Here is a 6,000-nt window from a genome sequence, read left to right on the forward strand (position 1 = left end):
CTTACAGATACCAAAGCGTACTTTGCATGCCCTAATAATAATCTCAAAATTGGAGACATCCTATGTAATTTGGAAAACCACAATTTTGGGCCAGGCACAGTGGCTCACGCCTATAATGCCAGCACTTTGGGAGACTTAGGGAGGTGGATCACCTGAGGTCAGGAGTTCAAGACCCGCCTGGCCAACATGGTGAAACCCCATCTCTACTAAAAATACAACAATTAGCCAGACAGTGGCGGCACGCGCCTGTAATCCCAGCTACTTGAGAGGCTGAGGCAGGAGAATCGCTTGAGCCTGGGAAGCGGAGGTTGCGGTGAGCTGAGATCATGCCACTGCACTCCAGTCTGGGTGACATAGTGAGACTCTGTCTCAAAAAAAAAAAAGACAACCACAACTTCAACTCAACACCAAATTTGCTGTTTCTCATCTGAGCTGGACTTTTAAGTCTGTTTCGTGGCTGAATGAAAAACGTGACATTGAGACCATCTTAAGATAAAGAAAAAAGAAAAAGAGAAAGTGGAGAAAATGTTAGGAAGGAAGAAGAGGAGTGGGGAGGAAGATGTAGGGAGGAATAGTACAGTTGATAATGAAACCAGCTGCCTGAGTGTCAAAAACGATAACAGTTGGGAGAAATGTGGCCAGGCTGTCAAGGAGTACTTATCTTTTCAACAAAAATATCACACATCAACCAGAGACATCAGAATTGGAAGGGGCTGGTACCCATTAAATACAACTCTTCACTCTCTCCCATCAGTGCTGTTGAGGTTTAACCAGCTTCCAAATCTCCCTGAATGCTCACAAGTCAGGGTCACTAAAGTCTTCCAGTGACTATAGCTTCATGTTTGTTCTTCCCAACTCTCACAGGGTGAGCTTCCTCTGAACTTCCTCCTAACCAGAAGTTTACAGCAGTGCGTTTCCTTTTGGGGGACAAACCTGGCCTCCTGATCTGACACCTCTATCGTGGAACAAAATGCCAAGCTCTGTGGACAATTTCAAAGACCCCTTTCTACTTGAATAAGAAAATTCCCTATTAGACTGGCCATGGTGGCTCACACCTGTAATCCCTTAGCACTTTGGGAAGCTGAGGCGGGAGGATTGCGTGAGCCCAGAAGTTTGAGACCAGCCTGGGCAACAGAGTGAGAAACCCAGTCTCTATTAAAAAAAAAAAATTACTTTTTTCAAAAAAAGAAAATCCCCTATTAAACCAGACTATACCTACTTCTTGCCTCAGAAAATATGTTTTGCCTTCACAGTTAAGTAGCTTTTCTCTGACATATATGAAGAATTTTCATTAGATTACATTCAACCCATTTTTCCTAATGATGGATATTGGCTCCCAAATGATGCAGATTGACCTTAACAACTTTAAGTAAATATTGTCCTCAAAGTTTCTTTTCCTAAAAGCAAAGAAAAATTAAGACAACATATACTACCAGATTCTCCAGCCTTTAACAAGCCTCCTTTTGCTCTTTGAAACCTGGTAAAGTTTTAATAATTAACTTGTAGCTTTCTTCTTTCATTTCCTAGGAGTTTTAACAGCTATCAGCTTAGTAGAGATGAGACCAAAACAAACACAAACCTCATACAAAATGACTTACCAGCAATAGGCACCAGAACAAGACTAAAAACCCTAATTTGTTCCCTATGCCAAAAAATATAAATTACTTTAACTTGAAATTAGAAGTGGAAGAGAAGTTAGGCAATAAATATATTTTGGTCATTCCTGGCCAATTGTTTTATATTCCATTATGATTTCATTACAATATACTTTATTATATACATGTCATTTTATTGTATCTAGAATATTCCTGATGATGCCTGGAAGGCTCTTCTTTGTGTCTCAAGGGGCCAATTAATGTAAATTGCTCAATAAATGTTTGTTAAATTATAAAAAGAATAAATGGCAAGGCTGGGCAACAGTGGCTCATGGCTGTAATCCCAGCACTTTGGGAGGCCAAGGCAGGACTGCTTGAGCCTAGGAGTTCAAGACCAGCCTGGGCAATATAGTGAGACTCAACTCTACAAAAAAATTAACAATTAGCTAAGCGTGGTGGCGCAAGCCTGTAGTCCCAGCAACTCAGGAGGCTCTAGTGGGAGGATCGCTTAAACCTAGGACGTGGAGGTTGCAGTGAACCAATATTGCACCACTGCACTCCAGCCTGGCAAGAGAGCAAGACCCTGTCTCCAAAAAATAAAAATAAAGAATAAATGGCAGCCAGTAAGTGAGACACGGTCTGCATCTTCTAATCCATTACATTCCGCTCATTCAAATGCCCCTACCTTTTTTCCCAGAATGTTTTACTCAAACTACAGAGCCTCATAGAGATGATAATTATGACAATATTAGGGCAGCAGACTTCCTTTTCTGCCTCAAACACACTCAGTTCTTTAAAGGTGTCACTCCCATGCCTCTTAGGCAAAAACAGATTTCAAAGACATTGTCCTTCACTCTCACCAGGCCAACTTCCAACTTTAAATCCTAAAGAAGTATTAAACTGGTTGGGCACTGTGGCTGGCACTCACGGGCTCAAGACAGCCTGGGAAACCTAGTGAGACTCCATCTTCACAAAAAAAATTTTTTAATTAGTCAGGGGTGGTGGCATGCACCTGTACTCCCAGCTACTAGGGAGGCTGTGGCAGGAGGATCACTTGAGCCTGGAAGGTCAACCCTGCAGTGAGCTATGATCATGCCACTGTACTCCAGCCTGGGTTACAGAGCCAGACCTTGTCTTGGGGAAAGAAAAAAGTCTTGAACTCTCTTATTCCAAAACTAAACAACTAAACTTATATCATCTGCACTTCAACTAAATTTGGCCAGCATACTGCTGCAGTAAGCAATTTTTTTTCATAAAGTTTCTCATTTTCTGACTAGTTCCTAATAATGCTATGTGTATAAATAGCAGCTTCCTTGAAGGGAAGAATTAGAAGACAAAGCAGTCTTCCACTGGAGTATCCCAGATAGCACCACGAGAATATGAGAGGGCTTTTTAAGGTCATAGGAAGGGCAGAAATCTGTCAGCAGACATTTGTATGTATGTGCATGGTGAGGAGGCAGAGAATAAAGATGTCTTTGATTCAACAACACTCACCCAAATACTTAGCACTGAAAGTCAAACAAGAAAGATCCGGCAGGGTCCAGTGGCTCACGCCATCCCAGCACTTTGGGAGGCCGACGCAGGTGGATCACTTGAGGTCAGGAGTTCCAGACTAGCCTGGCCAACATGGTGAAACCCCGTCTCTATTAAAAATACAAAAAAAAAAAAAAAAAAAAAAAATTAGCCGGGCATCAGGAGGCTAAGGCAGGAGAATCGCTTGAACCCAGGAGGCAGAGGTTGCAGTGAGCCGAGATCGCGCCATTGCATTCCAGCCTGGGCAACAAGAGCGAAACTCTGTATCAAAAGATCCTACTTTGTAGATATAATTCTCTAACTTTCACTGAATCATAACGGAACCAAAGCTGCTTACTAGCTTTGTAGAGTAATCCAAGGGACCACTGCTGATTTCCTAACAGTAGAGTAAGATTAGATTCATAAGAAGCTTCCCCATTCCTTAACAAGAAGTGCTGCCAGGCTACCCAGAAATTCCCCTCCCGAGTCCCACTGCTGCCGTTTCGGAAACATGAGAAACCAAGTATGCTGCAATCATGGACTTTTTAGTACTGGCTCCAAAATAAACTGCGTGGGCCAAGCAAGACTGTCAATGAACTATTGTCCAATGAAAAAATAAACAACCGAAGGTCTCAGGTTTCATTTACCTAACACAGGTATCACCATAAATGACCTAGTATAATGACAGTTTCCAACCGTATTTAATAAAACAAACACGCAGCAGAAATCCTTTAGTCACTTGTAACTACACTATACCCTCAGATCAAAGTTAATCATGTCAATGGAAAGTATAGGCCGGCGGGTTCCCTGGTGATAGGTCATGATACTCTGAGCAAAGAATAAGTAATAAGGTTAGAATTCTTCAGAAGTGTTGAGGGGAAAGAAGGTAACAATAACAAAAACTCCACGTCAGGAACTGTTCTAAGTACTTTGTTGTTTATTAACTAATTTCATACCAACAATCCTCTAAGATTGATATTATCAATCCCCATTTTAAGTACGTGGAACAAAAGAACAAAGAGGCAAACAACTTGTTCAAAGATTTACAAAGCCAAGAAATTATGCGAACTGGTGAGGCTTCGGGTTCCAGAAGTCAGTGTATACATAGCTTCTCCAGTTTTCACCAACAGTGACTAAAATTGGGGCCAGCGAGTTTTTAGAAGCCTATCTCTCCTTGCAAACTCTCCTTCCAGATAATTTTTGCTTTTGCAAGAGATGTCACATTTAAGCGGTAGCTTTAAAAGTGGGGACACATGAAACGAACGGCTGGGAGAGCCATCCAGCCCACTTACATATGTGCAATATTCCCCTGCAGAAAAACCCTGCTCATTGGAGCCTGGAATCCAGAGGGTCCCTGAGAGCTGCACAAACAGCCTTAAAACCAATCTACCCACAACCACGGAGCCGCCTATGCAGGCTATTCACACAGAAGGCGCTCCCTGGAAGTCGGTTAGGCTATAACGAGTCTTTTGTTGAAGCGGGGCGGCGGGAGGCCCCGGAAAGCAGCCCGGCCCCCTGCGGCGCCGACAAGGAGGCCCCGAGAGACCTTGCCCTGTGCCAGTCGGCCTCTTTCACGACGTCGAAGCAGGTCAGCGCACCCCGACCACGGGCCGGCGCGCCATCCGGTGCAGCTGGGAGTTGGGCCATGTGTCCTAGGCCGCGGCGGGGAAGGGGCGAGACCCCCGCGACCGTCGGCGTTCCCTCCCTGCCCCCATCTTTGGGTCTTCCTCTGAATGTCGCTGCTCCATCAGTCCTGGACTCCGGGCCTGAGGCCCTCCCTGCCCACACCTCCCCTCACAGCCCCACACGGCGAGCCGGTTTCGCATCCTAGTCCCGGACCTGACCCCCGACACGGGCCCTCGAGCCGCCCCGCGCCCCTCCCTGTCCGCGAGCAGAATCCGTGACCCCTGACCTTGCCTTCCCCTCACCTTACCAGGTCCGCAACCACCTGACACGCCGCCCCCGAGCTGACGGCTCCATATTCCGGGAGCCAGCGCCAAGCTGGCCAACGCCTTCCCCTCCCCGCGATTGGCCGATAGGACAGCAGCCGCACATCCCTATTGGTTAGAGTCCCCGCAGCGGCCGGGACTCGTGGCCCGCCGACTGAGGACCGAGGCTCCGCCCACGCGGAGTCTGGATGGGGCGGCCCCTGGGGCCCCCAGCGGGAGCTGCATGCTGCATAGTTGCTGCTTGCTCTGGCCAGAACCACACAGCCCGTGGGCTGGGGAGCTCCCGTCCGCTAGCAGTCTGGGGACAGATAAGATTCCTGCCCTAGTTCGCCGTGGCGCCACGTTAGGTACTGACAGACAAGCTACGAGGTATAGCTCTATCCTGTAAAGGGTAGCCAGGCCAGGCGCGGGGGCTCACAGTTGTAATGACCAGCACTTTGAGAGACCGAGGCGGAAGGATCACTTGAGTCCAGGAGTTCGAGACCAGCCTGGGCAACAAAGTGAGACTCGGTCTCTACAAAAAATTTTAAAATTAGCCAGGCAAAGGCCGGGCGCGGTGACTCACGCCTGTACTCCCAGCACTTTGGGAGGCCAAGGCGGGCGGATCACTTGAGGTCGGGAGTTTGAGACCAGCCTGACCAACATGAAAAAACCCCGTCTCGGCCGGGCGCGGTGGCTCAAGCCTGTAATCCCAGCACTTTGGGAGGCCGAGACGGGCGGATCACGTCAGGAGATCGATACCATCCTGGCTAACACGGTGAAACCCCGTCTCTACTGCAAAAAAACTAGCCGGGCGAGGTGGCAGGCGCCTGTAGTCCCAGCTACTCGGGAGGCTGAGGCAGGAGAATGGCGTGAACCCGGGAGGCGGAGCTTGCAGTGAGCTGAGATCCGGCCACTGCACTCCAGCCTGGGTGACAGAGCGAGACTCCGTCTCAAAAAAAAAA

At 47.5% G+C, this 6,000-nt stretch overlaps 1 protein-coding gene across 2 annotated transcripts in view; it reads right to left on the reverse strand.

The window, feature by feature from the left end:
- Nucleotides 1-5,143, reverse strand: part of SLC11A2 (solute carrier family 11 member 2) — a 47,223-nt gene extending 42,080 nt beyond the window's left edge. The window contains exon 1 of one of the 2 annotated variants that reach the window (XM_025401249.1): nucleotides 5,041-5,136. The gene's annotated coding sequence lies outside the window, so the exon portion shown is untranslated. Of the gene's footprint in view, nucleotides 1-5,035 lie in introns of both variants that reach the window. The other variant, XM_025401250.1, reaches the window with a different exon arrangement.
- Between the last annotated feature and the right edge of the window lie 857 nt (nucleotides 5,144-6,000).

This window comes from Theropithecus gelada, chromosome 11 (assembly GCF_003255815.1).
Source record: "Theropithecus gelada isolate Dixy chromosome 11, Tgel_1.0, whole genome shotgun sequence".
Lineage (NCBI taxonomy): Eukaryota > Metazoa > Chordata > Mammalia > Primates > Cercopithecidae > Theropithecus > Theropithecus gelada.